The sequence below is a fragment of the Lonchura striata genome, chromosome 22, assembly GCF_046129695.1.
Source record: "Lonchura striata isolate bLonStr1 chromosome 22, bLonStr1.mat, whole genome shotgun sequence".
In the NCBI taxonomy this organism is placed as follows: Eukaryota; Metazoa; Chordata; class Aves; order Passeriformes; family Estrildidae; genus Lonchura; species Lonchura striata.
The window spans coordinates 10,263,166-10,279,527 of record NC_134624.1 but is presented as its reverse complement, the minus strand read 5'-3'; the positions used below and the strand labels follow the sequence as shown (position 1 = coordinate 10,279,527).

The 16,362-nt window shown below is 40.4% G+C and overlaps 1 protein-coding gene across 1 annotated transcript in view; it reads right to left on the bottom strand.

The window, feature by feature from the left end:
* LHX2 (LIM homeobox 2) overlaps window positions 1-555 on the bottom strand; it is a 30,645-nt gene extending 30,090 nt beyond the window's left edge. Inside the window, exon 1 of the mRNA XM_021543693.3 lies at window positions 450-555. The gene's annotated coding sequence lies outside the window, so the exon portion shown is untranslated. The remainder of the gene's footprint in view (window positions 1-449) is intronic.
* Between the last annotated feature and the right edge of the window lie 15,807 nt (window positions 556-16,362).

Below are 16,362 nucleotides of genomic sequence, written 5' to 3'. Positions count from 1 at the left end.
TAAAATATTTTGTCACTCAATATATGCAGCTCAAAATATTTCCTTTCCCCAGATTAGGTGGAAGATAAGGGCAGCCTCCTTTAAAGCTCCATCTAACAGAAGAGAAAGAGAAAGAGAAGAGATACAGAGAGAGCCCCAGGATGTGGAAAGTCATGAAAATACCTACCCTGGAGACAGTATTCCCATAGGATCCTTTTCATACAAATTCCAACTTGCCTAATGCCCTTAATGAATGAAATAAAAAGAGAATTCAGAAAGGCCCATGCTGATGGCTCCTGCTGGAAAGTGTGTGGTTTAAGGCATAGCTGCAGCAGTTCTGGGAGGGAATCAGCTCCGGTCCCCATCAGCCAAGCAGACAGGAATCACTGGGGCGAAATCTTCCCCCTCACACATTTGCAATTGACTTGAAATAACATCACGACACCTTTGGATAATTGACGCCTTCTTACCTTTCGTTGTCCTTTGTAATTAATATTTGTAGATCTAGAGGTTTCTGCCAGCCACAGATAACAGGAAGGTGGAAGGGGTGGGGAGACAGAGTGTGTGTGTGCGCGTGAGTGTGTGAGTGTGTGCGAGAGAGACAGAGGCAGAGGGAAGGAGAGAGGCAGAGAGAGGCTTTGGTTGTGTCTCTGCTTGGGGAATGGAGTGCTGGTGTATTTGTGTGGATGTGGACTGCGGGCTTTGCAAACCTCTGGAGTTCTAAAGGCAAGACAGAAAGTGAGAAGTAGGATGAGCTGGATGTCCCCTGTCAATCCTTACAGAGTTTCAGCAGCTGTACCTTAACCCTTTTGCTGTGTGCAGCCCCAGCTGCAGCCCCCTTGCCCAGCTGCTGTGCCAGCCTCCCAACGAGGAGAAGGGAGAGGGGACAGCAGAGGTAAGGAGGCAGAGAGAGATTGAGATCAGAAGGGCTTTTCGCCCAGTCAAATGGGCCTCTGGTGACAAATCAATCACGGCCCTTTCAAACCAATGGTGCTGCCAGTCTCCAGCTCACCAAGCCCTCCCAGCCTCCCCCGGCTCCTCGGGCTCTCCTACATGACACTCAGCTGATGACGGGGGCTCCAGTCAGAGCAGGGCTGCTTTTTAGGTTGATTTGGTCATTAGCATCATTTCTTCTCTATCTCCCCCTCTTGTTCTGTCTTTACCTACCATCTATTTATTTATTAAATATTGAAAACTAATATTAGAAGAGGGATTGAGATAACCAGAAACATTTGCAAATAAGTTTGTATACTGCCTTGCTAAAGGTATCCAGATGTAGCTTTTTATTTGATTTTGTACTCTTAGGAAGAGTACAAAAAAGAGTACAAAAAGAGTATTACATTATTTTAATGTAATGAGTTGATCTGATCAGTACAATCAGGGACAAAGAAAGGAGGACTTACAAGATGCTCATTTCACCTCCTCCTCCCCTTTATTTATTTTACACCAATAAAAACTGGCTCTGCTGATTTTTCCTGCTACACCCTTAGGAGAGGAATTATTTTTCAATTTTCTTTTTTTGCAGCCATTTGTTAAAATATGATATTAGGTCCCTTTTAAAGCTATGAGGAAGTTCCTTATCTGAAAAAAAAAAACTGCATTGCCACTGAAATTCTTGTATTTCAAGGAGTGTACACTAATAAAGCTCTAAATGAGATAGGAAAAATCCCTCAAAAATTGCTACTAAATCCTAGCAAGTTCTTTCAATGCTGGCTTTCTTCTGAATATCTGGAAAAGTGTTTTAAAGTGTTTTAAAATAATAGAAGAAGAGGGTTTAAAAGTTTAGGAAGAACAAAGTAGTCTTTTACAGATTGTGTGATCGTAGGAATTGCATTCTCTGTTTCCTCCTCTCTTCTCTCCTTGCCACTCTCCTCCCCCCAATTCCTAATACATAGGGGAAAAAAAAAATCAAAACAAGGTCTTAACAGAGTATATCTTGCTCTGTTTAAGTCTTCTTTAACTTTAATCCCTGGAATAAAATCCTCCTACACCCCCCAAAAAAAGAATATTGCATGTTAAGGAAAAGGGAGCAATCCCTTCTCATCCTCAAGTCCAGTGCCAGCCTCTTGGGCTGCAGCCAGGCATGGCAGTGCATGTCTCAGCTCACAAATGTACATGCTGGCTATCTGAGAGCAACTGGCCAGCGTGGAGTGGGGTGGGAAAGAGGGATGATGGAAATGTGCAGAATGGAGCCCAGCTTGTCCAGGCTCTGCAAAGTAAGCCTGGGCCAGACACAGTGGCATCAAGAAATAGCACAATATACTCAAAAATGTCTCCCTTGTCTCCTTTCTACCATGAGTGAACTGTGCGAAACTGAAGTGCATTGCAGACAGCAGTGTGGGGTGCTGAACAGCCTCTAGCTGGAGAGTGCTTCAGTCTTTATCTTCAAAGCTGTCCTGTCAAATACAAGGTCTTTTAAACATCAGAGGGATAAAGTTTCTGATTCTGAAGAGTTCGTTTTCCTCTTGCTTTTCCTCAATCAGAAGTTAAGCCCATGCGACCCCCACAGTAAGCTGGCTCTGCGATTGCTGCCCTGCTACTTGCCCCATGATTTGGGGATGCTTGGATAGAGCAATCTTGGTTTGTTCACTGTTTGTTGAGTTCAGTTTTCTTCATGTTAGTTCTTTCTTCCATCTTACGTGTCTTGAGGCTGTTGCTGTGTGGCAGTGATTTGAATCTTATGAACTTTAAAGAAAATTGTGGCTGGGACCTGGAGAATATTAATCTGTTGCAGAAAATGCTGAAGTCTGAACATGTGAGAATTGAACTAATGAGTTTACCCCTCATTTCAATCCATCAGTCTCTTTTTTTACCATACCTTAATTGCAGTGTTTTCTGACAAAATAATCCTAGCTCCTCAAAAAATTTAAACATGCATCTTCATCTCATTGCTTGTACATCCTTCTACCAATATAATAAAAGAAATCAAGATGATTTACAAAATAATGTGCCTTCCTGTCATCTTACTGTCAATACATTAGTACTACACCGAAATCTAGTTGATTTCCAAAATGAAAATTCATTACATTTCTGGAAACTTGAACAATCAGCTCTGTGCATTTTAATTAGATTGCCTGTTTTTTCATTTATTACTAATACAGTCCTCTTAACTATGATTTATTTGTTAAACAAAGTGCCATAATCCGTCACTTATTCATCTTAATTTCAGCAAAATTAAAGTAGTCGCTGTTATATTACACCTAATTGCACTTGCAATGAAAAGAACGGAGATGTTAATCAAAATAAATTGAAGATAAACAATAAAATCATTAAATCTTTGCTGCAGTAAGTGTAACTAATCAGTTTTGACTTGAAGCGACCGAACACAAATAATGAATCTGTCAGTGGAGACGCGCTCATTAAACCCAGCCTGGTCCGCCCGGGTCCTGCGGGCAGCCGGCACCCCCGGCCCCGCAGCCTGCGCCGCTCCGAGGGGAGCGCCAGGCCCGGGGACAGCGAGCCCCCGCGGGCCAGGCTGCCCGCAGACCGCCCTGGGATCAGGCCAGCATGCCAACGCCACAGGTACGCAGGAACTCCTGCAAGCACCGCGCCAGCAACAGGGAAACCTTCTTTGTTTCATTCGCCACCAGCAGGGCAGAGATTAGAAAAAGGGGGGAAAGGAAATGAAACCCAGAAACTCAGAGGTAGGAAGCACTTGGTTTTAAAAGTTATTAGAAGTATTAGTTTCATAGCAGATCAATGTAGTTGGCATTGTGTTAAACAATATATGTTAAATAACATGTTTTGCAGTAGTACGAAATACTGATTATAGCCCTCTGCTATCCCCATGGAGTAGGGACAATGCCTGGATTAGCAACAGAAGCTGTTCATGTCCTCATTGTCTTTCCACCAGTTACCACTTCTGGCCTCAGCACCTCATTACAAGGGGGCAAAATGGGCATTCCAGTTATTTCCAAATACGTTGTTACACTAGCAAGGAGTCCTGTATCTGAGCAGCCTGGTGAGCTGAGCCAGAGCAATCAGCACTTTCTACTTCAGCTTTTAAATGGTTTACTTAATGATTTCAGTTTCCCCAATGGAGTATTTGTGAGTAATCACTGGTTAGAAGGAATTTACGTGGCAAGGAGCAATTTCTCTTAAAATAGTTTTGCGTGATATGCCTTTGTCTGATCTGAGCCAGCAACTCAGTGCAGATATAAAATACAGGCAGTGGTCCTTGCCTTTACTCACACTAGGAAAACAGTTATCATTTCCTAAACAGAACATACTCTTTTGTATTTTATGTTTTCCCTCCTTGTATTTTATCAAGCATTTTACTTATTTACAAATCTTACTGTGCTTTTTTCTTATAATTTACTTAGGCAATATAATTCAGCTTTAAGTGTTGATCAGCACAAAGGATGTCTGCCTGGCTCCTGGGATCAACATAACCAATTAACATTTTACAATGCTAATGCTTTCTCCTGTATTTTAAACAGAGGTCAGTACAAATAAGTGATAGTTTAACAGTTAATATGCTCTAGCTCAAGTATATTTGAGAATTACACATATTTTTAAGCTTATTTTTTACTGTCCCTGGATAAGAAATGGACAAGTTAACCTACTGCCCTCTGAGGAGGATGCTAATTTCAGCCAGTTTTTCTTTTCTTTTCTTTTCTTTTCTTTTCTTTTCTTTTCTTTTCTTTTCTTTTCTTTTCTTTTCTTTTCTTTTCTTTTCTTTTCTTTTCTTTTCTTTTCTTTTCTTTTCTTTTCTTTTCTTTTCTTTTCTTTTCTTTTCTTTTCTTTTCTTTTCTTTTCTTTTCTTTTCTTTTCTCTTTCTCTTTCTCTTTCTCTTTCTCTTTCTCTTTCTCTTTCTCTTTCTCTTTCTCTTTCTCTTTCTCTTTCTCTTTCTCTTTCTCTTTCTCTTTCTCTTTCTCTTTCTCTTTCTCTTTCTCTTTCTTTCTCTTTCTCTTTCTCTCTCTATCTCTATCTCTATCTCTATCTCTATCTCTATCTCTATCTCTATCTCTATCTCTATCTCTATCTCTAGTTCATATTTGAGTCATATCAAAAGACAATAATCATGGGACAACAATCCCCCACATTCAGAGTTGGATGACTACAAAGCAAATTTTCCCCTCTGTTTTTCTCATACTAGTGTGATTTGATATCTGTGAATAATTACCCTTTATTTTTTTAATAAAAAGTCTAGCTGATGGACCTTTTAGTTTCTGTTCTGCATTTTTCCAACATTTATAATGTTTAACTTGGGACTTGACATCTCTCAAGGTGCTCATTTGGAATGATTTATATGGGATTTGTTAGTTCAGTGGCAGGTGGGTAATTCTAGAAATTAAATATTACCTGTTCTTTATTGATATAACTATAAGCACTTAACTGAAGTAGTAAACATTACTAGTCCTAATTTCTAGGAAAGGTAATAAAAATATAAACTGAAAAGTGGCTAGCAGGATAGGAACCAGGTAAGGATAAAATTACCGAAAGGATGGACCTGATCCTTCATTAACCAAAAACTCCTAGTGACTGCAGTCAAAATCTGCCTTGAATGAAAATGATCAAGGGCTTTGGAGCTGTGGCCTGTGTAAAGTTAATCTGAGAATCTTATTCCAGTTGCTTTCAGCAGGTCTGTAAAAAATATTCCCCAATACAAGTGGCACTAATTGGACCCCATGTTGGGAGGCTTTGCAGAGGAGCTGACGATTGAATGGGCCCTGGCAAGTGAACTCCCTCTCCTGTCTGGATGTGGCTCCTCCAGGTCACACTCGCAGCCCCTGTGGCGATGCACAAGGTCGCTTTTCCTTCACTGGGGCTCTACTTTTACTGCCATATTCAGGCTTCTCAATGTATTACCTTCTGCTGGCTCGGTAGTTCAACTACCCTTTGTAGGCTTTTTTCTTTTGTTTTTGTTACTGTACAGTGTTTTGGACTTTCTTCAAGTTAAATACATTTTCAAACCAGAAACATTGACCATACCTGGTGAGAAGCTGAATGACATGCAGTACGGATATGGTGATTAAGGAAAGAGTGGGGGAAGACTGTGGAGCAGGAAAGAGGGCAGGAATTCTGTTTAGTCCCATTCTGAGCAGCAGATGATGGTGAGGTATCTACGAAGACATTTGAAGAAGACAAAGTGAGATTTCACTTTCACAAACAGGAGAAGACAGGTTCAGAATAAATAAGTGGATCTGACAATTGAGAACATAGGGATGATAGCTGAATCTGTCTGACCATGAGATTACACTGAAATAAGACTGGATTGGAAGGGAGACAAGGCAGCAAAAAATATAATTCCACTGAATATCTTCAGAGAGTTTGAGATGTGATGTCAGGATGAAGGATAAGTGTAGAAATTATTACAGAGGCAACTGAAGAACCATGAAAAGACAAGGTCAGGGAAATCAAGAAAGACAAGATGTCAAAATCTAGAATTCTTTGAAAAATTCTGACTGACGAAATGTAAAGGCGGACAAAATTGGAATAGTATTGCTCAGCTTGAACAGAGAAGTCTGTGCTGTACACAGACCAGCCTATCTTGGGTATTCACCTCTTAGAGAGAAGGTTTGTGTGCATGTAACACAATTCTTATTCTAGATCTCTAACCCCTGTCCCACAGCCAGACATGCGTGCCTTCTCATTCTACTACTGGCTTCCCATGAGACCATTTTTAGTTGGAAATGAGTACATTTTAAAATACTGAAACAGCTTTGTACGTTTGGAGGTCACTACATTGGAGGGCTCGCAAAGCATGTTCTTTCAGAACAGGACTCTGAATTCTGATCACATCATTCTAACTTAGGGGATGGGCAATTTTGTTTTAATGAGTTTATATTTCTTATGTATATGGATCTCGGTGTTGACATTTCCAGATTACCCTTCACACCTTTTACAGGATAAATGCTTTCTACTTTACTATGTGTACTGATTTTAATCAGATTGTCTATTCTTGTTGGTAGTTCAGAAATTTCTGTTTGAAATCCCCTTAGAATTTATTTTTTTACTTTCCAGTCTTAGGAGCCTGTTTTTAATTAATTTATGAATTTGCTCCAGCACATCTTTTAATTCCTGTGTTTGACAAAACCTCTTCTATATTACATAACAGGAGAAAATTAGTATGTCTATTTTACCCCTAAATTCTGTGTGGAAATGCTAATGCAAACAAGTCATTTACCTTCATGTCAGTGTCACTGTATTCTCATTAGTTTTCTCACTTTTCTACCAAATAGCCCACTGGACTTATAAAATGTCGTGCAGGCTTGCTGGTTCTTAATACTTGAAAAAATCTTATTTTCATGTCAGGCTATCTGCTCCTCAAATCCTCTGTCATCCTTCTAATCTCCACTGGGTATCTTAGCCACTGTATTTTATCCCTATTGACTTCACAAGTTATAATTTTACCTTCAGAAAAATACATGTTTGACTATAGAGTCTTGGTGAACCTTCCTGCAGCCCTATGGCTTGTTTTTGCTTGTCAGCGTCCGTGTTTGTTTGGGATTATGCGTGCCTTCTGCTACCCTGTTATGGTTGCTCAAGTAGCCTCCATGCTGAGTCGAAGGATTTTAATTTCCTCACTTCTGACTTTAGGGTCTTTTTAACTAGCTTCCTCATTTTTTGTACAATCTCTCCCCTGAGGATGTTGAAGTTAATTATATTGTGGTCACTATTACTTAGTGGTTCAGCTTTACTTACTTTATAAACTAACTCCTGTGTATTACTTGAGAGGCTTTTCTTGACTTAGTTCTTTATAGCTCTACGATTAAAACAACGAACATATGTATCAAAACATTTTTTAACATCCTACAGGACTAGCTGGAAAGTCTAGAAAAAGGTGAGTACTTACAGGGGAATTAATAACAAGGACCAAGAGCATTAACCCTGGTGAAATACCACCCAGTCTTCATTACCTGTAAGAACAGGACAAATCAAACCACATTTAATGATGGCTCCATTTAGAGGCAGCAGGACAGGAGCATACTGGTATCCCCACCTTATAATTTTAAATTATACCACAGAAGTGTCAGAACTAGACTCAAAAGAGCATTTCCAGCAGGATGTTATCCCCATTTTAGAGAAAGAAAGCATATTTGCTGGCTTGCAGTACTGCCTATTTAAAGTTCCTCTGTTGAGTTCAGAGGAGGTTGGTATTTGCTAGCTCATGGTATCACCTCGTTATATCTTGATCATGTATAGTTGCAGTAATTACACAAATAAAATTTACTTTTTGTGAAGTATAAAGTAAGTGCCAGTGTCTAGGTAAGTGCACTTTGGGTTGTGTTTGGTTTTTATCCCCCAAAATGTAATGGGATCATTAGCATCAAAGAACTAATTAAAGTAACATTTAGAAATAAAGCACCACTCTTTTTTTCTTAAACAATGCCTACAGGTTCAGAAGAAAGCAATCCTGTACTGTGATACAGAAGAATAATGCTACACTTTTAAAAAAATTAAGTAAACTACAGACACCAACAATGACAATATAAGGACAATCTCTAAGTTAGTCAAGAATCCCTGAATTCTTAATATGACCAGGCATCTTTCCCTACCAGGTACAGGACATTAGACACATCTTATTTGAACTTCTTGGACAAAATGGAAGTACAAACAAGAATGGACAGATCTGGAACTTACTTACCCAGTATTAATCAGGGGTAGCATTACTGATGTCTTCTGAACATCAAAGCAGGAAAATCAGTAAAATAAATTTGTAGGCCATCAACTCAATTTTATATATTGAAGTTCAGAAGTTACTTCCTGCCTAGCACTAGCTGTTGCCAGAAAGGTAAGTTGGAATGTCATGCTTAAGCAATCACATGGAATTACACTTGTATAAAATGAGTATAAATTACATGAGACTCAGACCCTTACTATTCAATTACTGTCATGCTTTTGAAGATTGCAGAAATTTAAATATTTGATCAATTTTCTACATACCAACATGAACTAAATCTTGATTTTTAACATTACACAGTTGAATTTTGATACCAACACATACCTTCCCATTGTTCAAACAACAAGCTTACATTACAGAAGTGCCACTTGATGTTTTCTTAATAACAGTTTAAAAATAATAGCTTATGACAACATGTTGTCTGATGACAACTTAATAAGTAGTGAGCCATCAATAGTTATCATGTTCCCCCCATCCTGTGGCAGAAAGGATAAGTGATTCCTCCTTAGAAGGGCAATGAAGCTGACACCGCTAATGGTCTTTTGATTTATGGTGATTGTAGAGATTACATTTGAAGCCTGGCTCAAAATTTGCTTTAATTTTATATTAAAAAGTTCTTTTAGTTGCTACTAGAAACTCTGAAATTAGGATCCCATCAATTTTGTGAGATGGGGAAAACACAAAGAAAATAACACTGCCTACACCAATGCTTCATACCAAGATTTTATTATTCTTATTTCTAGAATGAGTGCCAAAAATATAGTATCATGCTTCAAATAATAAACATCATCAGGTTAGAAACACTGCATTTTATAAATTCCTTGTTCTTTTGTTCATTCATTCATTTGTTCACACATTCCTTTCTTACTTCTTCTTTTATCTCTTTCTTTTTCCTTCCCTCCCTTTCATGCTCCTACCAGCTTAAGCCGGGCACTACTGTACAAGAGTTTAGTATCATCTGAAGTAAGTACTTCCCTCTGCTCCAACAACTTACGTCTTGCTGTTCTGGATTTCTCCTAAGAATCCTTGTTCTCCCAGGCTCATTAGTAACTTAGAGTGACTTGAATGTAGCAGTCTGATTTACATCAGTGATCTTATTCCTTTCAGCTCAGGAGGGTTATCTTTTCTGTGACAAAGGCTATCACAGGTATGAATAACTATTTTCATACTGGGCTTTTTTTCGTCTAGCTGGAATCACACCATCATAGATTTTGCCTCATAAATCTGACTTCACTTTATAGAGCAATAACAGTACAGTCAGCACTCTGCCATCACAGCAAGGTGAACAGAGAAGAGTAACTTAGGTCAGTTGCTTCTTTATTATTGGCAGATGAAATAGTGTCTTCAACAGCTTCAGAGCAAGAACCAGGCAGGCAGTGTTTGTGCTGGGGAGGCAGAGCTGTTCCAAGAAGCCAGAGCCAGAGCCAGAGGATTTTTGCAACATGCAAGGATGGGTCTATAAGCCCCGGAGTAAAGCAAACCACTGAGTAGGCAACACACTGTTACTACCTACCTAGTGTTAATTTAAAGCTGCTTGGGTGAAAATTTGGAGAATTAATTATGTGTGAGAGAGTACCAGGTAGCAGAAACACAGGAGTTCTGCTAACTCTGGTAGACTGCAGGAAGAGGAGGACAAACACTGTAAAACCTAGTCCATCTAGTTAGAACTGCATTAAAAAAAAATTTGGGACCAATGCTGAAGAGCTTTGTCTGTCCATTCGAAAGATGGGCATTTCCTGCTTTTCAAATGATTTGAGTATTTCATCATACTTTTCTTTACCTTTCCTATGTTTTTTCTTTAGTTCACCTCCTGGTGTCTTTGGTAACACACACAGGTATGTTCATGGTGAGCTGGATATTTTGGGTGCAAAACTGCTGTTATTGGCTGGAGAGTGCTCTGAGGTGAAGGCAAAGGAAAAGCTTAACACATTTATAACAGGAAGAATTTCTAAAATTAGAGAAGAGCTATATTAGATGATACAGGCAAACAGATCCATCAGGTGAGAATGAAAGTGATTATGGGGAAGATGCTAGCAGGAGACAGTGTAAAAATGGTCTCTGCACACACCAAATGTGAAACAACCAACAAAAAATGGACATTATTTTACCATAATACTTTTCTAAGCATTGACTTCCTGATGCCAAATGGGCTACTACTCTCTTATGCAAACAATGGAATCATTAAAGGGAAAAAAAAATTTTGTCAGAAAAATCACTGCACAGTTAAAGACAAAACCCAGATAGTTCTTACAGACTTTTTGCTAGTTTCCCCCTAAAATTAAATAACCAATTCTGTTAATCGTAAGAGATTCTGATGAGGAAGATGTCTGTTAAGAGACAGTAGCACAGGGAAATGTTTGCCATATTTAGATCTCCTTTCATTAAAAATGAAGAGGCCATTTCAGGTCAATCATCTTGAGCTCTTTTCTTTAGGGGAATGACTCTCCAGCATGGCTCATTACATTAAAGGATTTCACGGGCCTGAGTTATAGCTATTGGTATAATCACAGGTATCAGAAATAAGAATAGTTATTTCTTATTTCTTTGTGAATGGAAAATGAAAAGGTCATTCAGTGTATGGTACTTCAAACACTTGAAAGGGAAAGTATTTTACTGCTTGCTTAGCTTTTAAGAGGAAGCCTACAGAGGGTAGAAGCAACGACAGGTATACTGAGAGGAATTCTGAGAAATTGTCTTAACAGCCAGCTATCAGGTTAGGAAAGCTAAACCCTGATAGAATTAGCTCTGGCCAGGGATGTCAGGGGCATCAAGAAAAGCATCTCCAGGTACAATGATAATAAGAAGAACAGGGAAAAGTGGGTCCTTTCAGGAAGGGAATGGGAGACCTGGTTACTCAAGACATGGAGAAAGCTGAGGTACTCAGTGATGGTTTTGCCTTGATCTTCACTTGCACATGTTCTGGCCACACTGCCCACACTGCAGAGGCAGAGGCAGGGACTGGCAGGATGAAGAACCACCAGCTGTGGGATGAGATCAGTTTTGAGACCATCTAAAGAACCTATGCACAAGCTCATGGGAACTGAGATACATCCATAGGTCCCTGAGAGAACTGGTGGATGATGTCGCTGAGCCACTACCCATCGTATTTCAGGAGTTAGGGCAATCCAGTGATGTTCTCACTGATGGGAAGGCAGGATGATCAGTCTCACCTCTGTTCTGGGCAGTATCATGGAGCAGACCTCTTGGAAACTATGCTGGGGCACGTGGAAAAGAAAAGCAACAATTGGTGACAGTCAACACGGAGCTGTGGTCAATGGCTCAGCTCGATATCCAAGTGCAGCCCAGTGCCTGATCCCACAAAAGCTATTAGTTTGAAGCAGCATTTGTGGCTGAGAAAACGCACTAATTTATTGGAGGCTGTGAGAGACCTCTACATATTTTCACGTTCTTACACTCTTCCTTAAACATCTCCTAGTGTCCAGTTTTGGAGACAGAATGCTTTTGATTTAACTTGTTAGTTATGTTCTTGTAACTGAATTTTGGTGGGGATTTTCCCTTTTTGTTTGGTTCTTATGTTTTCTTCTGCATTTTCCAAAGATCCATTTTACTCTGTGCAGTTACAGATTATTGTTTCTGAACTTGTAATGGAAAACTAGTCAATGTAATCTATTTCCATCCATACAAATAGGTCCATAGGCTGATTCAAACATCTCTCGTTTCAGGTATAAGTGAATGTCTCTGAGGGTAACCAGCTATCCTAACAATGCCTGATGAATCGCAGTCTGGGAGCATTAAGAACAGGCTTTTTTTCTCAAGTAACATATGTGAATGCTTCTGGAGGCTGTTTGCACTGACCTGATCCATAACTCATGAGGCTCATTGTTTGATAACAAGAAGAATTACCAAATTTAAGGTTGATGAAATAACTTCTGCCTCACATCTAAAAAATATCTTTAATAAGGTATCATTGGTTTCTAAATATGGGTAGAGATTTTCCTAATATTCACCCACTGAGAAATTAGGGAAAACATACATGAACATTATAATCAATATTAGTCAGATAGCAGGATATTCTCTTCCAAGGCATAACCTTTCAGATGAAGCTTTACTATTGATCTCTAAAGTCAGCATTTTCCCCCTTGCCATTCTCATTGGCTGAAATGTAGCAGGGAGAATGTCCCCAGTAGATTTGGGTTACACTGTGCTTCAGCAGGGTTGTCACGGCGGAGCAGGAACAGTGTGTTCTCATGCACATTTGTTGTTGTGGGTGTGTTATATATTAAAATACAGGCTCAGCCACATCCACCAAATCCATCCTAGAGTATCAGACCTCTATTTCTATGGCATTGAACTTAGATGCTCAGGTCAATCTGGAAGCATCCTAAGGCTTTCACCAAGCTTTTAATTCCTGGATTATTTTCTTCTGCCTGAAGTTTCCCTTCTGCTTCCCTTTTGTTTGCTACTAATGCTTCATCTCTTCTGGGAGGGTGATTCGCAGTTAATCAGCTCATCTATTCTGAGCCCCTCACACCCAGGGCTTGGTGGCCAGGCCAGCAGGCACTGCTGGAACCCCTCGCTCTCCTCGGGGGCTTTGCCGTCCCTGCTGGCCTGTTACTGGGACACAATTACATCAACCATTGGGCCAGCTGCAAACGGGGAGGCCATCGACAATTGCAGAAAATGGGATTTGGGGTATCTAATGAGCAGCTCATTTACATGAATACACCAGGTAAAGCAGGGGAAAAAAAGTTTTACAGCTTGGAACATAAATTATTATGAGGCAGATAGAAAAATTTCCTGCACTTGAACAGGAACATTTGCATATGTTTAACATTTTTTTCCTACTTTCTTCTCTACAGAAAATATGGTTTTCACAATTTGAACAAATATTTAAATATTCAGTGTTTATTCAATTGAGATTTTGAATGAATTCTCCTATTTTATTATCAACATTTGGGGAGCACAAGCATGTTCTGTATTGTGAATTCTGGAATATACTTGATTTTGCTTGCTTCATATATACAAAATACAGTTAGAAAGCAGAGTACAAATTCCATATTAGCATCTGTTTTATCTTTTAAGTAGAAGAAATTCTGCACATTCATCCTGTCCTCACCTTTCTGGTTTCCTCTGACTTAGCATTACCAGATTTACAAGCTCACACCTGTTTTATTAGGCAGTCTTTTAAACAGAGTTTCCATAGACTGAATTTGCATGCTGCCAGACCCATTAAGTGTGGTTTTTTTTAGCAAGGACAGAACCTCACAATTTTCCATACACAAGCCTATTTATTTTTATTAACTAAACTCATCTTTATTGACTGTGAATTTGATGTAGGTAATCCTCTTGTTGAAATACACTATAATATTGTTTTTCAAATCTATTATCTCATGCTTATCACATGATCCTTATCTCCTGCCCAAAAGTTCAGGCATACACCTGCACGAGATCCTGGTTGAGAAATTGTTGATGAACAGATATCAACATGAGGTTGCCGTTATAATTCTTCCCTGGGGTAGGAAAATATGCTAATTACAAATCAGTCACCTACAAAACAGATATTTCACCAAGACGTATCTAAATGAAGTTGCCAAACTATTTTTCTTGACATTTGATAGTTACCAGCCACTATCAGTTCATTCACCACCTCAGTTATCCAGTCCAGTTCACGGAATCCACCTTTTATATCTTGTTTTCCCCAAACTGGGCTGATTGCATACTTCCCAACCAGACACTTTCTCTGAGAGAGGGTTTAAATTGCTCATTTGAATCACCCAGTCTTTTATTCCTTAGTATATCCAGTTTAAAAACTCTGAAATATAAACAAGTCTACTACTCTTGAATACACGTCCTCATTAAATATTTACTACATCTGTTCATATTAATAAGTTTACCTTTAAATCTTTAAAAAGCTCACTACACAAAACAGACCAAAACTAAAATTGTGAGTCTGTAGATCTACCTCTTAAATTTAATGGCAATCCATGTTCCAAAAAAGGAGCTTGTGATGAAATGCAACAGTGATGAAATGTAAGAAATTTTGTTAGTCACTCCCAAAATGCTGGGGGTTTTCCACATTGTTATTTTACACTGCATCAGCATTGTATTTACCAGCTTCCTTATTCTTTAACTCATTACTGACCATAGGGTTTTTTTGCTTTTGCAACCAATTTTAACAATATTTTTTTTAACTCACCAGCATTTGGTGGTTATATGTGCAACCCTTAGTGCATGGATTAGGTTAGAATATCCCTGTCCGAGCACAGTAATTTTGGTTACAAAGCTACTTTACATGGATATGGGAATGACTGAATGAGACAGGGAACAGCACTATAAATTAAGCAATGACTGGGGGCTGGGGACAGGTATATCCACAGCACAGACCAAGCCAGGGCTCAGCACTGAGGTCTGAGCTTACACGTGGCTGCTGTGGCAGAGGCTGTGGGTGGAACCTGTGGTGGAAGCACCTCATCTCAAGTACTCAAATTAGTACTAGAAACACTCCTCCTCATCTCCCCAAACATGTCTTTGACTTACTATAACTGTGAATAAATCTTCCAGGACTTTTTGCATAGTGTTTAACACGTTTTAAATTTATTACTTGAATGAGGGTGGTATGATTTTTCCTACCCAGGCTCTCTGGGGAGCAAATGGGATATTAAAGGATCTTGGATGGAATATACTCTCTCCCATTTTTCTAGCTGACTATATTCTTCAGCGAAGCACTTGGTGTCCACAATGATTTGCACTTTGGAGGCCTTTTAAAGACAAATTTTCAATTCTTTACTTCCTACTTTACTGTAGATCATCCTCAACTCTAAATAAAGTTTAAAATTGCTACATTATACTAGAAATGCTCCAAACCTTCCTGAAAATCCTGTAAATCGTGTTTAATGAAATAGTTGGGTACCTGTTTGTTCCTGGTTGCCAACTCCAATGCGGCGTGTTTCAAAAGCTATCTGTGATTTTTGAGTCAATGTAAGACATGTTTTCAGCAGACTGCATTCAATTTCTGAGAAATCTCCAGGCCCCTTTATGACCTTGCTTGGCCTTGAGATACCCTCTAGACATGTTTTACTAGTTTTTCAGCCACTTTGGTCTCTGTGCCCACAGCGCACAATGTTCTGTCACAGCTCTGCCAGGCCCTCCCTCAGCCTCTTTCCTTTGACTCCTGCAGTCCCTGGACATCGAATACCTGTTCCTGCCTGAGACTCCGGCCTGTGCCCATGGGGACGGCTCCCCTCTGCACGCGGTTTTCCGAGATGGGCAGTCCTGCTCCTCATCTGGCCTGGATATCAGTGGGTGGGTATTCAGGGCTCGGGATGAAGCTGGTGAAGCGGTTTGGCCCAGTCAGTCCCAGCCTGGCCCTGCTGTTCGGTGTCACTCCAGGCCGCCTTTCAGCTGCTAAACGCGGCGGGCAGCTGAGGAGGCCTGAAAGGAGCGCGGCTGGTCCTGTCTGAATCTCCCTGAGGGGAGCAGGGCCCCCGCTGGAATCTCCCTGAGGGGAGCGGGCCCGTCCCGCCGCGGGGCTCCCGCTGGAATCTCCCTGAGGGGAGCGGGCTCGTCCCGCCGCGGGGCTCCCGCCTCAATCTCCCTGAGGGGAGCAGGGCCTCCGCTGGAATCTCCCTGAGGGGAGCGGGCCCGTCCCGCCGTGGGGCTCCCGCCTCAATCTCCCTGAGGGGAGCAGGGCCTCCGCTGGAATCTCCCTGAGGGGAGCGGGCCCGTCCCGCCGCGGGGCTCCCGCTCGAATCTCCCTGAGGGGAGCCGGGCTCGTCCCGCCGTGGGGCTCCCGCCTC